This window comes from Pelodiscus sinensis, chromosome 1 (assembly GCF_052426305.1).
Source record: "Pelodiscus sinensis isolate ZL-2025 chromosome 1, ASM5242630v1, whole genome shotgun sequence".
Classification (NCBI taxonomy): Eukaryota; Metazoa; Chordata; order Testudines; family Trionychidae; genus Pelodiscus; species Pelodiscus sinensis.
In genome coordinates, this window is record NC_143052.1 from 114,265,095 (window position 1) to 114,288,875 (window position 23,781).

Consider the following 23,781-nt stretch of genomic DNA (forward strand, 5'->3'; position numbering starts at 1 on the left):
AATTTTCACGTCAGAGGCAACAGTTTCTCATATTCATCATTCTTATGCTTGCCAGATAAATGCATACAGTCCAGCTCAACAGACCCTCACTAATTCATATGAATGACTGAGAGGCTCACTGCAAATTACCTAATATTGCAAGTTAGTGAGCATCTGAACAATAAAAATGACCACATATTGTTCATTCATTTTGACACTGGCCATTTCATTTTATTTATAATTATTCCTCAGAATGTACCAGGAAATGTATTGTAGTATCTCCTGTCAAAATGATTATCTTCTAGTAATGCAAGACCTTACAACAGTACTCCATTAATTCTTTGACAGATGGGTGAGAGCCAATATTTCGTGCAAACAAGGGATTATCCAGGTTCCACCACACACACTACTTTACAATTAGGGCATTTAATGTATGCAGTGAATGAATATGAGGAAAAACTGCATTTCATATTATACTTTGATATGAGGTACTTTGGGCAGATTTTCTGCATTTCAGAAGTTAGTTATCATAACAACACAACAATTAGAAATACAGCAAGAACACCAATATTTCCATCAGTCTGTTAAACTACTACATGCTAGGGAAAAGAATCACCATTTTTAAATGACTTCCAAAAAGCTACCTGGTATAGGTGAGAAGTCATCAATTTATCACAGTAAAAGAACAACTTAATGAATCACAGAAGCCTAAATGTCACCACTTATACACTAACATGCTTCAAAACTATGCTAGCTGTGCTTCAAACTTCTCTGAATTCAGCACCCAGTGTTAAGCAGGGTTGATTATAAAGATGAGGGTTGACAACTTTCTACTCCCACAAAACTGAACACCCTGTCCCGCCTCTTCTCTGAGACCCCGCCCCTTCAGAAGTCCCACTCACTTCATTCCTTCAGAAGACCCGCTCACTTCATTCCTCCCCCAGTCCCGCTGTCATTCACTCTCCCTACCCTCACTTGCTTATTTTTACCTAGCTGGGGCAGGAGTTTGGAGTGGGAGGAAGGCTCTGACCGGGGGTGCACACCCCGGTGTAGGACCAGGGATAAAGGGTTTGGGGTGCAGAAGGGTACTCCATGCTGGTACTGAGGCATTCAGAGTGAAAGCGCGCTCTGGGGTGTAGAGGGGGTTGAGGTGTGGGGGTTCTGGGTGCAGGCTCTGGGATGGGGCTAGAGATGAGAAGTTTGGTGTATAGGAGGATGCTCCAGGCTGGAGCAGGAGGGTTCAGGGGACAGGAAGGTGATCAGGTCTGGGGCAGGGAATTAGGAAATGGGAGGGAGCCAGGGGTGCAGACTCTAGGCAGTGCTTACCTGAAACAGCTTCTGGAAGCAGCAGCATGTCCCCCATCTGGTTTCTAGGTGGAAGTGCAGCCAGGTGGCTCTGTGTACTGCCCTGTCCATAGGCACCATCCCCACAGCTCCCACTGGCTGTGGTTCTTAGCCAATGGGAGCTGCAAAGCCAGGACTTTGGGCAGAGGCAGCATGCAGAGCCTCCTGGCTGCCCCTGAGCACAGGAGCTGGAGTGAGGGATGCCACTGCTTCTAGGAGCTGCATGGAGAGAGCCTGCCTTAAACCTGCTACATTGCCGACTGGACTTCTGATGGCCAGGTCAGTGAGCCCTCTGGGTCCCTTTTCGACTAGGCATTCCATCTGAAAATGAGACACCTGGCAACCCTAACAAAGCGTCTTATATCACAGGTCTCTATATTTTTAGCTATTTTGATTTGGAAGTCAAATAGACTTCTCAGCTGTGCAATCCATGCTTGATTTAATGTGACCTGAAAAGAGACAAAAATAGGTGTGCACCTTGTTTTGTTGCTTAATGGCATTCAAATGTGGCCTGAAAGTTTGTTTATATGAAGCAAAACAGGGATGAGAACCAACACGTTTTCCCCCCTCTTAGAAATCAGCTTTCATATCAATAGGATAGCCCATTGTTCAAGCAATGCAAGTTCAATCAGGACCCTGCGGTCTACTAAATCATTAATCATTTGCCTCTCTGTCAACAGCACACCATCAAAATAGGCCCCAAGTCAATGGAAAGACTACTGACGTCAACAAGCTATGGCACAGGTATTAAAATACAGTTAGTAACTGATCACTTGCTATACAGTCACTCTCTACTGACATGGGTTAGTCAATAAAAAGAGTACACTAAAAAGGTATGGCACATTCCTAACAACACAAAATCAAAATATTTAAGAATGTTGGAACAGGATAAAGATTTCTGTTATTCAAAACCATTGTATTCCAATCCCAATATTTACAACAAGAGAAAAATCTAATATATAAAGCTCCCTCAAAGCAGATATAGTTTATGATAATCCATTCCTAATATTCTAACAGAACAATACTGCAAAGTTTTGTAGTGACTGGTTTTCCCCCCATCAAATCCTCAGGATATAATTTGTAAAAACAGATTAAACAAATTGTTCCCTATGTTGTAGTTATCTCATTCCCTCCCATCTCTCTAGCATTCTTGAACAGAGATGGGTTGGGGAGACTGCCACTAATTTGCCAATTAGAGTTCTGCCTACATTTTCATTCCTTTTTGTTTCAAATGTCATTAGTCTAGTACCTATTGAACTGTTCAAGTCTTATAGCAAAGGAAAGGTTTTCTACATGTGCAAGAATTGCTAATCGAACCAATATTTCTGGGGCCTCAGGCCAGAAATATGGGATGGGAAGGACCTGCAATTTACTTTGGAGCCCATTGGCATAAATCTTCCTTTCTCATCCTTCCAATTTGGAAATGAGAGGCTTAAGGGCAGTATTGCTATCCTCCTTTTACAAGCTGTTTACATAGGATAAGAACTAGAATGTTAATAAAAATAGCTCAGCACCAAGCCATACATGTTTCACAAATGCAAATCTAAAAAACCCCAAAGGCTAATGTTTATAATTACCATGTCTCCTTCCCCAAATTTCCAACCAGACTAACATTTCCAAAAACAAAAATGTAGGTAAATAGCAGAAATCCATCTCTTACATATCAACATCATGAACACTACTGTTAGAGAGCGTCAGAGGGGTAAGCTGAGTTAGTCTGTAACAGGAAAAACTTTAAAAAACAACAAATAGACTAGTAGCACCTTAAACACTAACAAAACATGTAGATGGATGGCATCATGAGCTTTTGTGGGCACAACCCACTTCTTCAGATGATCAGAGTATTAGAAGTCCAGATCCAAGAATAAATAAGGTCAGGGGGAGGGGGTGAAAAAAGGAGGGGGGAAGGAGAAAAAAAAGAGAGAGAGAGACTTTTGCAGCCACTACTGCTAGAGGCTGACTTCCAATTAATGTTCATACAGGATGCAATCCAGATCACTGATTGGGCCTAAACTGCCCTGCCCTGCAACCTTGGGTGCCTTACAATGCCTTGCTGCTATAGCTACCTCCTGACTCAGTTTTCCAGCATGTCACTCACACCCTGAGTGTCTGTGTGCATAGTGATAGAAATGTAGCCGTGTTAGTCTGGGGTAGCTGAAGCAAAATGCAGGACAATGTAGCACTTTAAAGACTAATAAACCATCTTGTTAGTCTTTAAAGTGCTACATTGTCCTGCATTTTGTGTGCATAGGTGCAGCCTGCCAACAGCATACCATAATGGGTCAAACCAAAATTCCAGCTAGCCCAATATCCTGTTTTCCAACAGTGGTCTGTTGGAAAACAGGCACTCTAGCGGAAATGAACAGAACAGGCAAACATCAAGCAATCTATTCCCTGACACTCATTCCCAGCTTCTGGCAAACACAAGCCAAGGACACCAACCCTGCCCATCCTAGCTAATAGCCATTTATGGACATACCCTCCATTAATTTATCTAATCCTTTTTAGAATCCTGGTATAGTCTTGGCCTTGAGAACATCCTCTAGCAAAGAGTTCCACAAGTTGACTGTGTGTTGTGTGGAAAAAAAACCTTCCATTTGTTTGTTTTACACCTGCTACCTGTTAATTTCATTTTGTGACCCCTAGTTCTTGTGTTATGAGAAGTAAATAGCACTTCCTTATCCCCCATTAGTCATTCCTTTTCCAAGTTAAAAAAGTCCCAGTCTTATTAATCTCTCCTCATACAGAGACTGTTCCATACCTCTAATAATTACTGTTGCCCTTTTCTGAACCTTTTCCAATTCCAATATATCTTTTTTGAGATTGGTGACCAAATCTGTACGCAGTATTCAAGATATAAGCATACCTAGGAGCACTGTGATTTTTCTTCATCCCCTTCTTAATGAGTCCCAATATTCTGTTTGCTTTATTGACTGCTTCTGAACACTGAGTGCATACTTTCAGAGAACTATCCACAAGGACTCCAAGATCTCTATCAAGTGGTAATAGCAAATTTAGATTTCAACATTTTGTGTGTATAATTGGGATTATGTTTTGCAGTGTACATTACTTTGCATTTATCAGCATTAAAGTTATCTGTCATTCTGTTGTCCACACAGCCAGTTGAGAGAACCTTTTGCAGCTCTTTACAGTCTGCCTGTGACTTAACTATCTTAACAAGTTTTGTATCATCTCAAAATTTTACAACTTCACTCTTTACTGCTTTTTCCAGACCATTTATGAATATGCTAAATAGAATTAGTACCAGTACAGACTGCTCTCATTTCTGAAAACTGGCCATTCATTCCTACCCTTTGTTTCCTAGCTTTAAACCAGTTACCAATCCATTAGAGGATCTTTCCACTCATCTCATGGTAGCTTACTTTTCTTAAGAGCCTTTGGTGAGGATCCTTGTCAAAGGCTTTCTGAAATCTACGTCCACTGGACGCCCTTTGTCCACATGTTTGTTGACTCCCTCAAAGAATTCTAGTAGATTGGTGAGGCTTGATTTCCCTTACAAAAACCATACTGACTTTTCCTCACAAAAAATTATGTTCATCTATGTGTCTGACAATTCTGTCCTTTGCCATTGTTTCAACTAGTCTGACCAGTATTGAAGTCAGGCTTACTGGCCTGTGATTGCCAGGATCACTTTTGGAGATTTTTTTTAAAATTGGCTTTACATTAGCTATCTTCTAGTCATTTGGTACTGATTTTGATTTAAAGGATAGGTTAAGTATGGTCAATAGTTCTGCAATTCCACATTTGAATTCCTTCAGAATTCTTGGATGAATACCATCTGGTCCTGGTAACTTATCACTGATTAGTTTATCAATTTGTTCTAAAACTTCCTCTAATGACACCTCAATCTGGGACAGATCCTTAGATTTGTCTCCTAAAAAGAATGACAAAGAATTAATTTCGTTCTCACAATGGCCTTATTGTCCTTGAGTACTCCTTTAGCATTTTGATTCAAGAGCAGGTAGATGGTGCTTGGTCCTGCCATGAGGGCAGAGGACTAGACTTGATGACCTCTCAAGATCCTTTCCAGTTCTAGTATTCTGTGATTCTATGATCATCCCATGGGCCCACTGGTTTTTTAGCAGGATTCCTGCTTCTGATATAAAATTTATTTTTTTTTGAGTCTCTGGCTAGCTTTTTTTCTAATTCTTCCTCACACTTCCTAATTATATTTTTACACTTAATTTGTGAGAGTTTATGATCCTTTTGATTTTCCTTACTAGGATTTAACATCTACTTTTTTTTTTAAAGGATATCCTCCTTTAATATGAGGCCTTCTAGTTCACCATATTATTTAGAATACTTGCACTGGTATATAGGCACTTTAAAAACCTGTCACTCTTTAGCTGTCTGCCATTACAGGATGTGATTGACTGGGACTAGTTTTCATTTGATTGTTTCTGATCAGATCCTATCTGTATTGTATCATCCTCTCCTCCTTAGTAGGACATAGAAAAATTCCATTAACAGATCCTCCCCTAAGGGATGCGTCTGTCTGAACCACATGCTCTTCCACCAGCCTTGGTCTCCACGTGTAGAATGACACCCAACACACTCTCAATCCTGGATTTCCCCCCTCAGAAGCGTGCATTCTGTACAGGCAGTCCCCGGGTTACGTACAAGATAGGGACTGTAGGTTTGTCTTAAGTTGAATCTGTATGTAAGTCGGAACTGGCGTCCAGATTCAGCTGCTGCTGAAACTGACCAGCGGCTGACTACAGGAAGCCCGAGGCAGAGTTGCTCTGCCCTGGGCTTCCTGGAATCAGCCTCTGATCAGTTTCAACAGGCTGAATCTGGACGCCAGTTCCGACTTACATACAGATTCAACTTAAGAACCTCAGGCGTCCCAAGTCAGCTGCTGCTGAAACTGATCAGCAGCTGATTCCAGGAAGCCCGGGGCAGAGCAACTCTGCCTCGGGCTTCCTGTAGTCAGCGCTGGTCAATTTCAGCACCAGCTGACTTGGGGACGCCTGGGGCAGAGCAGCTGGGGTGCTGTCAGGCTGGTCCAGTAGCGCCCAGAGCGGTGCTGCAGGACCAACCAGCAGTGCCCCAGCTGCTCTACCACAGGCGTCCAGAGAAAAGCCTGGTCTGCTGGGGGGAGGAGGGGCGTACTAGCTCCGCCCCCCCCAGCAGACCAGGGAGACGCCGGCGGTGGACCGAGACGCACCGCGGTCCCGCCGCCCGGCTCCTCCGCAGCTTTGCTCCGCGTCTCCCTGGTCTCCTGGAGACCAGCAGACCAGGGAGACGGGGAGCAAACCCCGTTCGTAACTGCGGATCCGACATAAGTCGGATCCGCGTAACTCGGGGACTGCCTGTATTGCATTATCCAGTCCCCTCCTGTATAGTTCAAACAAAGATCCATTGTCCCTATAAGGGAACAACATACAACAACTTGCCATCCCAAATGGAATTACCCACATAGTTTGCAACACTGAAGCCATATTGATTAAAAAACAAAAAAGTGTATTTAACTACAAAGATACAAATTTTAAGGGAATACAAGTAATAATGCATTAAACAAAGAAATGGTTACAAGATAAACACATCCTAGTACTAAAATTTTACAAACTAAACTTTGTTCAAGACACTTCTTACCACACACTTTCATGAGACATACTGACCAATCTTCAGGTCAGGATACCTCCCAAAGTAAGAGAGCTGTATTCTTTTGTCTTGCTTGGTTCCAGACATGGATAGATAGCTATAACTTTGCCCTTCACTTTTATAATTCAGTCCCTGCTGCCTCAAGGTAATCCCCTTGATAAATTTTTTTCCGAAGAGATTTGCAAAAATGCTAATCTGTTTATTCCTGCCCCCTTTCCTTGCCAAAGAATGGCCACTTGAGAGGTGATGGCCCATCAGCTTTGATGATACCTGACTGAGTGTCAGACTATCCTTTGTTTTTGAAATTTAGAATTTCCTTCTTCCCAAACCTGTCTGGTAAACACATTTCAGTCAGGATTTCAGTTTATGTTCATAACTTATTTATAACATTATTACATATGTGTTACCACAATATTATTGTTCAGTGAGGTATCACCATCCAAGGCCAATTTTGTACAAAGATTACTACCGAGTGTAATGAGCGAACAGATGGGCTTTATTCTTTCATAATAGCATAGACCAGCGGTTCCCAACCTTTTTTATACCGTGGAGTGGCAAACTTATTAAAAACCTTTTGGTGGACCATCATTACAGTAAATGATGAATTTGCATGTTTGTATATTCACTATGGCGATAAATTTAGCTGTCACGTGTTATTTTGCCGACCGACCGCCCACCATGTAGTTTCTCCAGCCAGGAGCAGCCACCCACCTGCCAGCCATGCGATTCTTCCAGTCTCAGCCAGTCAGAGCAGCTGCCACTGTTCCCTGCCCCATGGTTCTTCTAGCCCCAGCCAGCTGGAGGAGCTGCCCACCTGCAGCCACATGGTTCCTCCAGCCCTGGCTAGCCAAGGCAGCTGCCTGCCTGCTTGCCACGTGGTTCCCCAGTCCCAGCCAGCCAGAGTAGCTGCCCACTTCCTCTGGTTCTGGCCAGCTGGAGTGTGCCTCCTGCCACACTGCTACACAGTTCGGCTTAGGAGGTGTTGGGGTACAATTATGGCATCTGGCACATGGCCCCATGCTATCACTTACCAGCCTGGGCAACAGGGTGTTCCGAGCCCCACTGGAAGGGGAAGCAGAAGAGCAGCTTGTTGCCACGGCTGCCCGAGTTCACAAAGATCTCTGATGGAGCTGGTGCTCTCGGCCATTCCTCATCCCTTCCCTGAAGGCAGAGGTGTTGCTGCTACCACCACTCCCCCTTGTCTCACAGCTCCCTGCACGAGCTGCAGCCATGGGCCATAGACACACCTCAGCTTAGGAGCTTAGAAGGGCCACTAAGAAGCAAAGATTGGCCGACTTCCTTTTCCGCGCATGTGCTCACGGCTGGATAGCGCTGCTGCTCCGGATCTCCTGGACTGGCCTGTGTCACAGTCAGGTGGTGCCTTCCCCAAGGCTGCGAGGCATAAGACATGTCCTTACACCCCCTCAATTCCCTGTGCTTTGCGCTGCTTGCACCTTCATGCACACAGAGGCCCAGCACAGGCCCCAGAGCACCCGCCTGCTGCGCCACTCACCGTGCACTTCTCTAGTGGGCGGGACCAAGGCAGTGGGATGTAGCCTGGCAGCATGCCGCAGCCCAGCAAGAAGCAGTCCATAGACCAGCAGTTGGGAACCATTGGCATAGACCACATCCCAGTTAATACTGTGCACTGCTGATACTGTACATGCTCTGAAAGAAGTTTTTTATATACATTCTGATTGTGGAGTTCTAGTATTTTTTAATCCATTTAGATAATTCACAATGATAAAGTAACAGAGGACAGTTTTGGTCATGTCCCCTGTCCTCAATATAGACTTGACCAGCACTTTTACTACCACCTTGATTCAGTGTGGTAGGATGGTGTCAGCATGCAGAAAGATCAGGAGAATGCATAAAAATGACACAAACTTGATTGAAAGAGAAAATATCTATCCAAAGTGGTTCAAGATCAACAGGGTGAGCTACCTCATTCAATATTTGTAAGGCTCATTTCCTGAATGAAGCAGCATCGAGGCAGAAACTCTTAGCAGCCTAATAACCAGAAAAGTCATTCAGCATCTGAAACAAGTATAATGCTGCTATTAGCATTATAACTTTTCATTACTGCAATTAGGACAAACCAGCTGCTAGTAAAAACAACAATACTTCACATTTATGTAGTGTTTTACATCTTCAAAAAGCTATATAAACATTTACTTTAAAAAAAACCCACCACAAAACCCCTGAGAGGCAGTTCCTACCCGTGTTTTACAAATGGGAAAATGATGACAGAAGTAAAACATCTGTTACCAAGGCAAATGACTTAGGAGGATTTAAAAAAAAAAAAAAAAAGAACTAGACATTTAAGCCATAAATTTTTGGGGGCTGGGACCACCTTTGCATTCTGAGTTTGTACTAGCCCCAGGAGGGCTTCTAGTCCATATCTGGCGCTCCAAGGTCAGGTGTCAGCAACCTTCATTATATGGCCCATCTGGATAATACACTGGATAATTCCCCATTCCCAGTCAATGGGAGCAGTGGGAAGTAGCAAACCCTGCCCTTTCTCTTCCTGCCCCCTCCCCTAAATGTGCTTCATCCCCACTCCTCTCTCCTAGAGCCTCAACACAACTGTGTTATGGCATGCAGGAGGCACTGGGAAGGAATGGGGAGGAGCTGATCAGTGGGGCTGGTAGCCCCAGCCATGACTTGTGGACCCCCCTCCCAGAATGCCCCTATGTGCAGACCCCCATTTGAGACCTGCTGCACTATGGGTTACAAAACCTCACGCATTTTAAAGGTGCATTAGTTAACACCACAAATGAAGAAAACAGTCTTTCCTCCCAGTCACAGAGAGTGGAAGAGATAAAAGAGAAAGATTACATCAAGGGTATGAGAACACAGGATGGATTGTGGATCTGTAAATATTTATACAAATAGAAGAAAGGAACTAGGAACAGATAAAAAGGTCTATTGTGACAAGATTGAGAGCTGAGGATGGGACATTCAAGAGACAGAAAAACAAAAACTATGTAACTATGCTAGCAGACACCAAATTCTGGATTTAACCTACAACACTGCAATTAAAATCAAAGCATAAGTTTCTTGGGACATAATTTGTGAAACTGCAAATTATTTTAGAGGCAAATAAACAAACAATTGATTTTCCCATTTATTAAAATGCCAGAGATCATCAAGCTTTCTTTCAAACTTTGATTATATATATATATATATATATATATATAAGTGCTCAGTATGACTAGTTTTCACAGGAAGAACTCAATTTAGCCTCATTCATAACACTGCAAAATTACACTGGTTGGATGAAAAAACCAAGATGAATATTCCCTTGTCATACAAAGGTTTCTAATGCAAAAGCCATACATAATACAGCCATTAAACCAAAGCCAAATCTTTCTCGTATGAGATGTCACTTATGGCACACTCAAGGCTCCACCATAGGTTCATATGACTGAATGCCTAGCTTTTCTACCTCTGTTCCAAAATATTCATGAAATAAAATTGTGATATTCCAAGGGACCTGAATAACTGAGGCACCTAACTTCCACAGAGTTCCAGTGCCAGTCAGGCACCTAACTCCCATGGCTGCCTTTGAAAATCCCAGGGAAATCCCCATAAATCAGAGGATAGCAGATTCAATTTTAAGATAGCTGTTCGGGAAAATGTCAGAGATTGGATTCCAGAAGTAAAGATGAAGGCATCTGAAGAGCACTGCCAAAAGCAATCAGAACCGGTGCTAAATTTGTAATCAAAGAGGTGCCATGGCTCAAGCAGTTAGGTTCTGGGCCTCAAGCATTATTTTTTTAATTACTCAGAACTAATGGAGGAAGCCAGAGGTGCTGGGGCTCAGTACAAAAATCAAACACTGAGCAGAACTCAATGACAGAGAGAGTCAAAGGCTCTAAACAAGACGACCTCAAAAGCCCAACTGCAATAGCAAAAAAAAAAAAAAAAAAAAAAAAAAAAAGAGTTCTGAACATTTGAGAGAAGGATACTGCAAAGGCTGTAATAATAATATTAATCCTCTCGTCTATACAGTGAAGAAAGAACAAATTCCTTAACCAGAGTTCATATATTTCAAGCAGAAAACTGCAATTCGCCATTGCACTAAGCAAATGAGTCACAGTAAATGCCGAATTTCAACCAGCCAAGGTGAAAACATTGCTAACACACTCTCCGTGATCTTGTTAAATCACACTGTATAACTGCAAGTGTTAAAAGAATAAATATGCTTCTTCAGTCTCATGAGACTTTTCCTTCTTAGCTCAGACTTTATAAAATCACAGCAGGTGTAAATTAAACACTTTTTACTTGCCCAGTGTTTTTGGACCTGTTAGTAACCAACAGATGAAAAAGTATTGCTAACATCTGACTGATTTTCTCAAGTACTTGAGCCAGCATTCTAGTGTCCAAGGGATCTCGGTGCTTTTTAAAAAAAAAAAAAAACAAAAAAAAAACACAAGGGTGAAGATAGTTTTTATTCATAGAAGAATCAATAAGCAATATTTAAAAAAACAAAAACAGAACAGAATACAACTCTTTATTCTCCCACTAAAAATATACCTGGGTGGCAAGCACTGAAATGATAGGGGAAGCTCCAAAGTACAACAATTAAAACAAAATTAATTCTCTGATGGTATTTCTGGAAACCACAGCGGAAGGAACATTCATTCAGAAGGTACCATCGTGTCTCTACTTGTCTGTCCAAAGTGCCTAACACAGTCTTAGGCATTCAAAATCTAATGTATATTTTAGAAACTTTGCCTGTCTGTGTGTTCGTCCATGAGTCTGTTCAAGACCTCTTAAGTGGTAAGAGTTAGGACCAAATTTAGTATGCATCATCCTCTTAACATAAAGCAAAGTAAGGGGGTGGTTGTGCCAGGACTATGGGATGTGCCTGGAATTCAACTGTTTCGCATAAAATGGGCAGGGAAGGGTCTTGTAGGTGGGACAATTATACTGAAGAATGACAACAGAGGAGCAGAAAAGGGTCAAGATGGGAACCAGGACAGCTATAACCACTTTGAGCCAGCAGGGAACCTGGTGGAGAAAGGGATAGCTATCTACTATATCTTTCAGGGAGTTGTCTGTCTGTGTGTCTGTCCTCCCACTGGGGGACATGCACCCCTCCCCCATCTGTGCCTGCTGCAGCAGCTATGGAAAGGCAGTTTTTCACATGGCCCCAAGCTGCTGCATTGAGACAGAGCTGGTGTTTTCCTCTCTCCCAGAGGCAGCCTGAACTCCTCATCCCCAGCCCCACCCCAGAGCAATGGTTTAAATTAAGAAAAACAAAACTTATATAAACGACACTGGGTAAATCTTCTAGTTGTAGATTAATCATCATCATCATCTCCTCCTCCTGTGAAAGCCAAGTTTTATCTCTAGCTCTACTTGGTACACACTACATCAATTGGCTACTCCTCCAATTGAATTTGAGGGATAGAACATTAAGGAGCCTTTCAACATAAAAGCTTTATAAAGTTTTTCATTGTGCCTGTCGCAACTTATTTGGCAACTCTATCAATAAAAAAAAATGTAAATCATTGTTGCCACTTTGTTTGATTTTAGTAGTAATTTCAGCATGGTTACTATCAAAGAAAAACTACAAAATGACATCAGAGGGTTCCTCCTTCAATCTCCCTTGAAGAACTTTTCAATGAAGTTTGCTCAGTTTGCAAAGTGAAATATGTTTTTGCTGTCAACCCCGCACATTCTACCTAGGTTCTCAGAAGCCAAGCTGCTTGTGTGTTCCCTATAGCAGCCAGAAGGCTCTGAAGTGGGCCAGGGAATCAAAATGAACTCCTCACTCTTCCAGCAAGGAACATCACTTGAAAAATATCTTCCTTATACATCTGGGAGTGAGGCCAAATCAGAAGACTGAAGCAAGGTGAAGTAACAATACCTTAGAAAGAATCCCACTCTCTTGCCTCTTCCCATTCAAGAAACTAGAGCCAAAATCCTCACAGAGAACTATGCACTTCACCTCCATAGATTTCAATGAAAGTTAGGATAATCAGTACCTTTGAGAGGATTTGGAAGTAGGTGGTAAGGGTTACCTGTAGGCTTCACTTGTAGAGTTTTTCCTCAACTTTCATAGTAGGGTCTGCTTATTCCTCTTACTACTCAATGCTTGGTAGTTTTCAAACCCTGGACTAATCAATATCAAACTATAACATGCATCAATATCAAACTATAACATGAAAATGTTTATAAGATAAAATCTCCATCAAATGTTAATATACAACAACAACTAAAAATATCCCTTAAAAAAGGATAGAGATGCACAAGGACTGTTTTGACAAATAGCACTATAAGCAAAATTAGTAAATAGAGGTTGAACCTCTACAGTTCAGCACCCTTGGGACCAGACTGGTGCCGAACCAGAGAATTTGCTGAACCACAGGAGGTCAATATTGTCCAAAAACATTACCAACACTTCCATTGCTTACTAGACTCTTAGAAGACATTTAGGAGTAAATCAGAGCTAAACAGCAACACAGAACACAACTTTATGGGGCCCGCGGGAAACAGCCACACCAATAAGTAGACATCTCATTAACTGAAATCATGCCAGACAACAGCTGTTGCCAGACTAGAGTGTGCTGGACTAGAGAGATTCAACTTGCAGAATTATTTCCAGTGTCGTGGCAAAAATTTTACCATGCACAGCAAGTCCTATTAGCATTCTCAAGAAATATCAGTTTTAAAATGCTGGGAGGAGGGAAAAAGGGGAACAACTTTTCAATATTTCATTAAAATAAAACAAGCCAATATATTTGAAGTATCACAGGACACAAGATACATGTATGATCAAAGATTGTTATGCATGATCAAAGATTGGCACACTAATGGAAAATATGGCAATTTCCTGTGTTATTGGTGAAGAGGTGGACTTAAGTGGAACTCTGAGATCAGAGACGTTGTGTTCACACCTTTAACAATGAGCGTCACAGACAAAGCATCAAAACTACGTTGCTCAAAATCTTGAGAAGTGACTAAATGGAGATTCTTTTTAATATACTGCACTTAAAAAGTTAAATATATAAGTTAAAAGACTGATCAGCAGCACTTTTTCCACCTAGAGGTTTTAACTTGCTTCACTTAGCTGGCTATACATTTGGGGACGGACGGACGGACGGACACACACACAGCAAGATATTCCATTCAGAAAATGGAGGTAATCAAAAGAAGAGGATTTGCAGTCAGCTATTTCCAATTTAGGTCCCAATCCCACAAAGAATCATAACGTGTGTAAGTTTCCTCATGTGAGTAACCTAAGTGAAAAAAAGAAGTCTGAAAATGTTTGACCTATTATAAAAAAAACTTTAAAAAATAATGAATAGTCCTGCAGCAAGCACCTTATAGATTAACAAAACATGTAGATGGTATCATGAGCTTTCGTAGGCATAACCCACTTCTTCAGATGAATGCAGTTTAAGGGGTCCAGTTTTCAAATAAATAGCACAGAGAGGGGATGGAGGCGGGAGGAGGAAAAAGAAGGAAAAAAGGGGGAATTTATCTAATGACATAAAAAACAAACAAAGGGAAATTAGAGTAGGTACTAAGTATTCTTAGCAGCTTTATTTAGCATGGACACTGACAATTTCTTTCCCCTTTTATTCCCTTCTTTCTCCTCCTCTTACCCCTCCCCCTTCTCTGTGCTATTTATTTGAAAACTGAACCCCTTAAAGGCCATTAATCTGAGGAAATGGCTTGTGCCAGCGAAAGCGTATACCACCATCTACATTTTTGTTAGTCTTGAAAGTGCTGCAAGACTATTCGTTGTTTAAGTTTTTCAGTTACAGAGCAACACAGCTATCCCTCAGAAACCAACTCATGATTCAACTCTGTATCAGTACCTTGTTTAATACCACACTAATACCAACCCTGGTACTTTCCCTTGCAACAAACCCCGCTGCCAGCTTTGTCCACATATTCACTCTGCTGACACCATTATTGGGCCTAACCAAGTGAGTTATAAGATCAAGAACACATATTCCTGCGCATCCAGAAATATAATCTATGCTATCATGTGCCGAAAGTGTCCGTCTGCTATGTACATTGGACAGACGTCTCAGACACTTCGCCAAAGAATCAATGCCCACAAAACAGACATTAGACAGGATCACAAAGAAAAAACAGTTGCTTGTCATTTCAACCAGAAAGGACACTGTCTGAATGACCTGCTAACCTGCATCCTACTTCAGAAGACATTCAAATCTGCACTTGAAAGGGAATCCTCTGAACTAGCATTCATGCTAAAATTCGACACTCTCCGCAGAGGAATTAACAAAGACTCCAACTATCTTACCCATTACAAAGATAGCTTCCCCAATTATCACCTCTAATACTATTAACTCACAGACATTTCCCCTTCCCCACCTCTAATATCATTAACTCACTGGCATTCACCTTCCTTCCCCCCTCCCCCCCACATCCCCCTTCTGTTCTGTAATGTGATTTGTCCTTTTCATGTGTGTTCATTTTTTTTAAATTGTATCCTTTGGTATATATGGTTGTGACTATTTTCTTCCATTATTTGATCTGAGGAAGTGGGTCTGGCCCACGAAAGCTCATCATCTAATAAACCATCTTGTTAGTCTTTAAAGTGCTACATAGTCCTGTATTTTGTTTAATACCAGAGCACTAAGACATATTTATAGTGAAAACTATAATAAGCACTTTATTGAAAACTCAAGACTCAAAGGATAGTGAATAAGCAAACTGTAAACAAAGTTACATGAAAAAAAATCCTAATATGCTTTATAGAGACCAAACTTGACTACCTCATCGCCAGGGTCTTCTGCAGCATTTCAACCAAGGCTGGTTGAGATCCCATTTTCATGAATGTAAACACACTGCCCATTTATTTCCCAGGTGCACAATGATGGGGTATCTTTATTCCCCAAATACAATACACTTTAAAGTTTTACTGACTGCAAGAAAATATTCTCTTCCATTGCTGTGTTTCTGTACCTCTGAGTTCTTTTTTGAAATTTTCAGATTCAGCTTAGATCAGTGATGGGAGAACCATTGTGAATGACACAATACTTAATTTACATCTCACCAGGGAGACAAGGTGAATAAACATCCCTTGTCTGACAAAAAACCTGTTTGTCAAGCCAGCTTTTATAAAGATTTTAAAACATGTTTACAGTAAATGCATCACTTCTTACAGCAGTGTCCATACATACCTTTCACAATTACAGGCAGTCCCCGGGTTAGGTACAAGATAGGGACTGTAGGTTTGTTCTTAAGTTGAATTTGTATGTAAGTCGGAACTGGCATCCAGATTCAGCCGCTGCTGAAACTGACCAGCGGCTGACTACAGGAAGCCCGAGGCAGAGTTGCTCTGCCCTGGGCTTTCTGGAATCAGCCGCTGATCAGTTTCAACAGCAGCTGAATTTGGACTCCTGGGACAGAGCAACTGGGGCGCTGCCGGGTAGGTCCCCGCAGCGCCGCACCTCAGCAGTTACGAACGGGGCTTGTCTCGCCCTGGAGGATGGGAGTGGCGGGACGCCCAGTTGCGCCGCGGTCCCGCCGCCCGCGTCCTCCGGGGCAAGAAAAGCTGCTCCACGTCTCCCTAGTCTGCTGGGGGGGAGCTCCCCCCAGCAGACCAGGGAGACGGGGAGCAAAGCCTCGGAGCACGCCGGCAGCTGGATAGCTGCGGCGCATTTGGGCTGTCCTGCTGCCGGCATGCTCCGCGGCTTTGCTCCGCGTCTCCCTGGTCTGCTGGGGGGGAGCTCCCCCCCAGCAGACCAGGGAGACGCAGAGCAGCTTTTCTCGCCCCGGGAGGACGCGGGTGGCAGGACCTCGGCGCATCTGGGCGTCCCGCCGCTCCCGTCCTCCGGGGCGAGAAAAGCCCCATTCGTAACTGCGGATCCGACATAAGTCGGATCCGCGTAACTCAGGGACTGCCTGTATATTAATGATGGGTGTGAGACTGCTTTCATTTACCTGCTTACATGACCTCTTTGGTGAACTCAAACATACATACCAGAATCAGGACATTCTGTAACCTCCTTGCCAGTTGGCATTAAAGGTTTTTGGGTCACAGTGCTTAACCTTTAAGTATGTGAGCCGTTCCACTGCAATAAGACTATGTATGATTTCTTATATGTGTATTAGACTTAGTGGGAGTTCCAATCTCAGATCAAAATGGAGATGATTTCAATGTCCCTTTTTAAAAAAAAAAATGGGCTAGTTTCTGACATATCACACCTTGGATTGTATATCCTGGATTAGAGAGAGAGAGAGAGAGAGAGAGAAGGGAAGACTTTTTCTGCTCCCACATTAACATGGATAAAAGTCTTTTCAACAAGGAAGAATATTAGCAATTTTATAGGGGAGCAGCAAAACTGTCTCTACACAAAGAGTTATAAATGTGCCAACATATTAAAAACATATTTTCTCTAATCTTTTAGTTAGAGCAGCTAACAGTCTCAATCCTGCAAACACTTGAACAAAGGCTCAACTTGATGAACAAGCAGGCCCATTGATTAAAGTGAAGCCACGCACTTGCTTAAAGTTTACTAAGCATACAGGTTTGCAGGATCAGGAATGTAGCTAGTCCTCATAACTATAGCAAGTGGAAGATTTTCATACAAAAAGGTGACTTTCAAATGACAGAAACCATTTAACTAGAGACTGTGATGGGGAAAAACAATGAAAAGGTGAACGCTCCAAGAAGGTTAAAGCCATCAAGAACTGCAACACAGATTTAAGATCAATCAAAAAGATAGCTAAAAGCACTATAGTTGCAGATCATTTTACAGTATACAGTACTTGGAAAACCAACTCAGAGCCAGGATGTTTGGCAACTTTGGTTCTCAAGACCAAGACACAACATTGGTTTTATGGAAAACTTTGTACTAAAGAAAATGTAAGAGACAAATCTAGGCACCTGAAGGTTGGTCTAGCCCAACTACATTAGGAAAATCAATATACACAACGCAGTGTAAAGCACCACTAGACCTTTTTATGATGGGAAGAGTGAGACAGCATCATGAACACTGCTCACACAATGTTCAAAGATTTAGAATCACTTTTCTTGCTGGTTACCAACCACTCAGGTTAAAGCAAAGAGAATCTTCTATACTCAAAGAGGAGGCAGGACACAAACAAGCTTCCAAGTTTACTGGATGACACTAATTGAGAAAAGAATGACACAGAGGCAAACCTTGCATATTTAAAAGTCTCAAAGGGATAGCCATGTTAGTCTGTAACTAAAAATAATTTAAAACAACAACGGTCCCTGTAGCACCTTAGAGACTAACAAAAATATATAAATAGTATCACCAGCTTTCGAGAAGCAAACATTAGCCACTCAAATAAAAGTTAACAAGTTTCTGTATATGAGCCTTTGAGTTTTCTATTATTCCAGTACTGTTGAAAATGGTGAAGATTTCATATATTTAGGCTCTAGAGGTATCAATTATTTAACTTTACATATTTAACATTCACCCTCAAGAAAAAAATGCAGCAATTAACAGAAGTGATTTTACATTTCTAGCTGGACTAAAAATTATATTCTTCATGTGTGAGGCTAACATCTGACTTAAAAAAAATATTTGTGAGATAAAATGCAGAGATTAAAAATGGAAATATCATTAGAATACTTATTAATTCTATATAATAATTTATGTATGACTGCAACCTGGGCAATCACAGTGTATTCTTTACAAATAAATATCCAATTTGATTTACTTCCTCCCAATTCCATTTAACAGGTACAACCACTCAAAAAATTTTAAATCAAAGATCATGAAGAGTCAGATCCAAAAACTTCCCAGTGTATATCATACATACACACACACACACCTATTAATTATAATGCAATCCTGATGGGTTTTATGACTTGTTGTACAATAAAAATAATGTTTGAAGACAATTCTATTATCAGAGTCAACTCCATAAAATAAAATATACAAAAAGAAAAAATAGCCAAAGTGAGTTTGCACAAGTGGAAGTTTGAATTAAGTATCTTCTTATACCTGACTAAAGGTGTAGGTTGAACTTCTCCAGTCCAGAACTCTCTAGTCCGCAACATCCATGGTCCAGCATGATTTTAGATAGCTGGATGTCCACTTATTATGGATGTGGCTAAGTGTGCCACGGTCCCATTAAGTTTGTTTACTGTCACCAGTGTTCTGTGCTGTTATTTAACTCTAATTTACCCCTAAATGTCCTCTAACAGCCCAGTAAGCAACGGCAGTGTTGGTAATGCTGCAGCTGACAATACTGACTTCCCATGCATCAGCAAATTATCTGGTTCAGCATGGGTCAGATCCCAAGGGTGCTGGATTAGAGAGGTTCAATCTGTACCAATCTGCCAACAACATGTATAGAACAGTCATTGTACAAAGTGGCAATGACCAGGTTTGGTCCAAAGAATGATGCAAAAGATGTTCTAAGATCCTAGACCCCGAGATAAAATGCAGAGCACCCTCCTTATCATAGAATACTAGGACTGGAAGGGACCTCGAGAGGTCAACGAGTCCAGTCCCCTGCCCTCATGGCAGGACCAAATACTGTCTAGACCTTTGTTATGTCACATGAACCGTTGGAAATATCTTAGAGTCCAGCTCTGATCGTTAAAAACTAAGCTGAGAATGCCAGACTCCTTTCACATTTGGACTAGTGTGGCAGCAAACAAATGATCTGTGAAGCACTTGTCCCAGTGCTCCATGAATACTAGGGCATATGGCACTTACTCTCCCCATTTCTAAGTACACAAATGTTTGGTTAATGTTACCTTCCCACATAAGCAGTTTCTGTTGCTGATAGGATGCTGTGTGACAGCAAATGGATGGAGGAGGAGAGGCAGGTGATCAGAAAAGAAAAGGGTTACTCTTTTGTGTGGCCCATGCTGTGGGAAAAAAATGTCAGAAAACCCCCTTCTGGGTGCATATCTGAACACAAATTTCATCACACAATAAACCAAGAATATTAGCTCCTTCTCTGTACTTAATTTTAAATGAAAATTCCACTGTTACATATATGCAACCCCACTGAAGTCAATGAGGTTTTACAGCTGCAGTTCACAGCAAAATGTGTTCATTCATCTTTATTAATATTTTATCTGTTCTACCATATTAAAATTGAGAAATGGGGGAAAGCACATAAAGTAGTTGTGAAGTAAACCCTGTCTTTCCATTTATTTTTATGGTTGCCACTAACCAGCTTCAAGCCAGGTTTCATTCCCAGATGGGGAATAGATTTTTGGGTGTTCATTTGCAATCCAAAAGTATGCATCTGCCTGGGAAATCATGGTATATGTAGTCTTGCTGAGGATCACTTAAAACAAACCATGAGACCACCACTAGCAGAGGCTAAGTTAGAGCCCAGACCAATCTGGGTGTATGAAGAGGTGGGAGGGGAATGTCAATGGAAAATAGCAAAGTGGTGCAAAAGAGAAGAAAATCAGAGACAGTTATAAATTATGAAGATCCCCCCCTTTTCTCTCCAGCTCATCTGAGAAAGTAGGCTTTGCCCATGAAAGCTCATGATATGTCTACACAGCAACTTTATTTCAAAATAACTACCGTTATTTCAAAATAACATAGTCCTCCTCTAAACAGACAGTGGATATTTGTCAAGCAGGAGGACTGCTTACTCTGACTCCCATAACTCTCATTTTATGAGGGGTAAGGGAAGTCGGAGGAAGAGTGCTCTATTTCGAAAGAAGTGCCATGTAGAAAGCACCAAAACTTGAAATAAGCTATTTCAAAATATTGACATAGCTCAATTTGCGTAGCTTATTTCGAGTTTAGCCTTGCTGTGTAGACACACCCCAAGGGGCTATAGGACTACTTGTTTTTAGCGACAGAGGAATAAAACGGAGCGGGACACACAAAGGGACCCCACCAAGTAGAGTTCATTGTGTCAGTCACAAGAAGAGCTGCCTTCAGAAGAAGCCAGAAAGTGGCAGGATAAAGAGGGAGGGGAGAAGCACAGAGAAATTAGGTGCACTAGTCTTACTCTACTAGCCCCTCTTGCCCACTCGCCTAGTTCGGGCACTGACTGATATTGGCAAATGCATAGCAGATCACCTTACCTAAAGGAGTGGGAAATCATTAACAGGCGGGCACCAGTACTTCAAGCAGTACCTCTACCCCAGCGGGGGCAATACAATCAGCTGCAAGCAAACCGCCCGGGGTGGAAACCCAGCTTAGAAGCTCAGGTGTGGCCGCTACCGCTCGGGTTACCCGGCAAAGCCCCCCCAACACCCTGCCAAATGCGGGAGGGTAAGAAAACCCAGAGGAAACCACTCTCGTTCCCGCCTGGCTCTGCCACACGCTGGGGAATCCGGAGGGGGAAGGAAGGAGCGAACCCCCCTTCCCCGCAAAGCCCAACCCCACTGGGCTAGAAGGGGGTTGAAAGGAGAACAAAAGGGGACCCAGAGAGCGGGGAATATCCCCTCCCCCCCCAGTCCCTGCCGCTGCCTGGGAGAGCCTCTTACCTTGGGGGGAGGGAGGAGGGTTGTTTTCCTTCCCTGCAGGCAGCAGCTGATGGGCCACCACCAGGCTTCCCTGCGCGAAGGGGAGGGCGGCCGGAAAATCCCCCCCGAGGCTAGGCGAGAGGAGCGCCCCCCCGCCAGGCGGGCTCGCTCCGGAGCATGGATCAGCAGGCTCAGCAAGGCAGGGAAGGAGGCACCCAGGAGACGCCGCGCTGGCTCTCTCCAGCCGCGGGCAGCTGCTGCGGCGGCGGCTGCTCGTGGTGGAACAAAGTGCAGCAGCAGCAGCGAGCGAGGGGAGGACGCTGCTCCGGCTTCCAAAGCGTCCGCCTCTGCCGCGGCGCTCAGGCTTTCCGCAGACCGCGGCGCCCCCTGCTGGCCACAGCCTGCCCCGCTGCGGGCGAGTGGAGGAGCGGGCTTGGGGGTCTCAAAAGCCCGGTGGGTTTTTCCCTCTGCGGTGTGTGTGGAAGGGTGGGCAGGGACACGGCGGCCTTGCTGGGCCTGTTCGTGTGAAAGCAGCAGCAGCTGCGGCCCGGGAGTGAGTTTGCTGAAAGTGAATGGGACACGCTGTAGTTTTCCTGGGAAGCCTTCAGCCCACAGCCATGCATTGCCGGTAGCTGGCAGAGGGCAGGAGACTGGAGTCCTCCAGCCCTGGATCTAGTTCAGAAACTTCTGGTTTGTCCCCCACCCCCTGTAACATGAGAAACCGAGGCCTTTATCCTGGAAACGTTCCTGCAGTTAACCTTAAGTACAGAAGCCATCCCACTAGACTGGTGGGAATCACACATACCTAATACTACATATAGATCCTGTGTTTGCCAGGTAGGGCCTAGGTCAAAATATCCTCAAAAAGTGGCACCTTAGAGACTAACAAAAATATATGTATAAGATCATGAGCTTTTGTGGGCACAAACCCACTCTTTGCCCACGAAAGCCCATGATACTATACTCCGATTTTTGTTAGTTTCTAAGGTGCCTCAGGACTACTCAGTTTTTTAAAAGTTGTTTTTAAAGTTACAGACTAACATGGCTACCCTTCTAAGACTCAAAAATTGGGGTGTTCAAAATACCGTCACTAATCTAAAGCTGCCTGTTCTTCTCTCCCTATTTTTTTTTTTTTTTGTGATTCTCATGATGATTGTTTGCTAAATACAGTACTTCACCCAGGGCAGTCTGCCAGCCTATGATAATATGAACGAGAGATTCAAAACAAAACCCGAACAAATGCCTTCAGCCAAAAAGCGGCTATTGTAAAACCTTCCTTCAAATTAACCTAGTATGAGGATAGAATGTATCAGCCTTAGTGGAAATTTCAGATGAAGTTTTTCAGCTGATTTTAAGTGGTTCCAAGTGGAATGGCATCTCACCCTGAGTCTGCAAACACACATGTGTTTCATTCTGCATGTCTGGGCACTGCTCTCATGTATGCCCCCATCCTGTAAAGAGTCTCCTGTTGCTAAATCTCAGTATTTTATTACAAGTCACATGATTTGGTGGCATCTTTTAGCTCCCAAAGTATGGGGTCATGTTATAACCTGAGAATCTTTGTTTTCCTTTTCTAGCCTTTCTGGCTAGCATATAGAAAACTTTAGTTCTCATGGCTGCACAGAAAATGTAAACATAAATCCATTCATGCAAGTTTCTTGCACAAAATATGCATTTAAAGAACCCTACATGTATTATTTTTAAATGCTAATTTTTAAAGTAAATCTCATTTTTTTAGTGCTGACTTGTAGTTTTGGAAAATTTGGGGTTGGTAATACTGATTCAGGGCTTGTATACACATGAACATTTTAAGGCAGAGTGTGAATTTTAAATGGATGAATCACTTCTAATTAACTTTGTGGTTGGAAGCTCTTATTCTGGAATAAGAGCATCCACACATGGGCTGTGTCTAGACTGGCAAGTTTTTCCGCAAAAGCACTTGCTTTTGCGGAAAAACTTGCCAGCTGTCTACACTGGCCCCTTGAATTTCCGCAAGAACACTGACTTCCTACTGTCTGAAATCAGTGCTTCTTGCGGAAATACTATGCTGCTCCCGTTCGGGCAAAAGTCCTTTTGCGCAAAGCTTTTGCGCAAAAGGGCCAGTGTAGACAGCTCAGATTTGTTTTGCGCAAAAAAGCCCCGATTGCGAAAATGGCAATCGGGGCTTTTTTGCGCAAAAGCGCGTCTAAATTGGCACGGACGCTTTTCCACAAAAAGTGTTTTTGCGGAAAAGCGTCTGTGCCAATCTAGACGCTCTTTTCTGCAAATGCTTTTAACGGAAAACTTTTCCGTTAAAAGCATTTGCGGAAAATCATGCCAGTCTAGACGTAGCCATGGAGTTAATTAGGAAACACAATTCTGGAATAACTCCCTGTGTAGACCAGTAGCTTAGCTAGGACAGGAAAAGTGGGTGGGCC

At 42.7% G+C, this 23,781-nt stretch overlaps 1 protein-coding gene across 5 annotated transcripts in view; it reads right to left on the reverse strand.

Annotated features, from left to right (window-relative positions):
- EPS8 (EGFR pathway substrate 8, signaling adaptor) overlaps positions 1–21,764 on the reverse strand; it is a 226,504-nt gene extending 204,740 nt beyond the window's left edge. For 4 of the 5 annotated variants that reach the window (XM_089769524.1, XM_089769530.1, XM_089769528.1 and 1 more), the window contains exon 1: positions 21,386–21,764. The gene's annotated coding sequence lies outside the window, so the exon portion shown is untranslated. The remainder of the gene's footprint in view (positions 1–21,385) is intronic. The other variant, XM_089769533.1, reaches the window with a different exon arrangement.
- Positions 21,765–23,781: the final 2,017 nt, after the last annotated feature.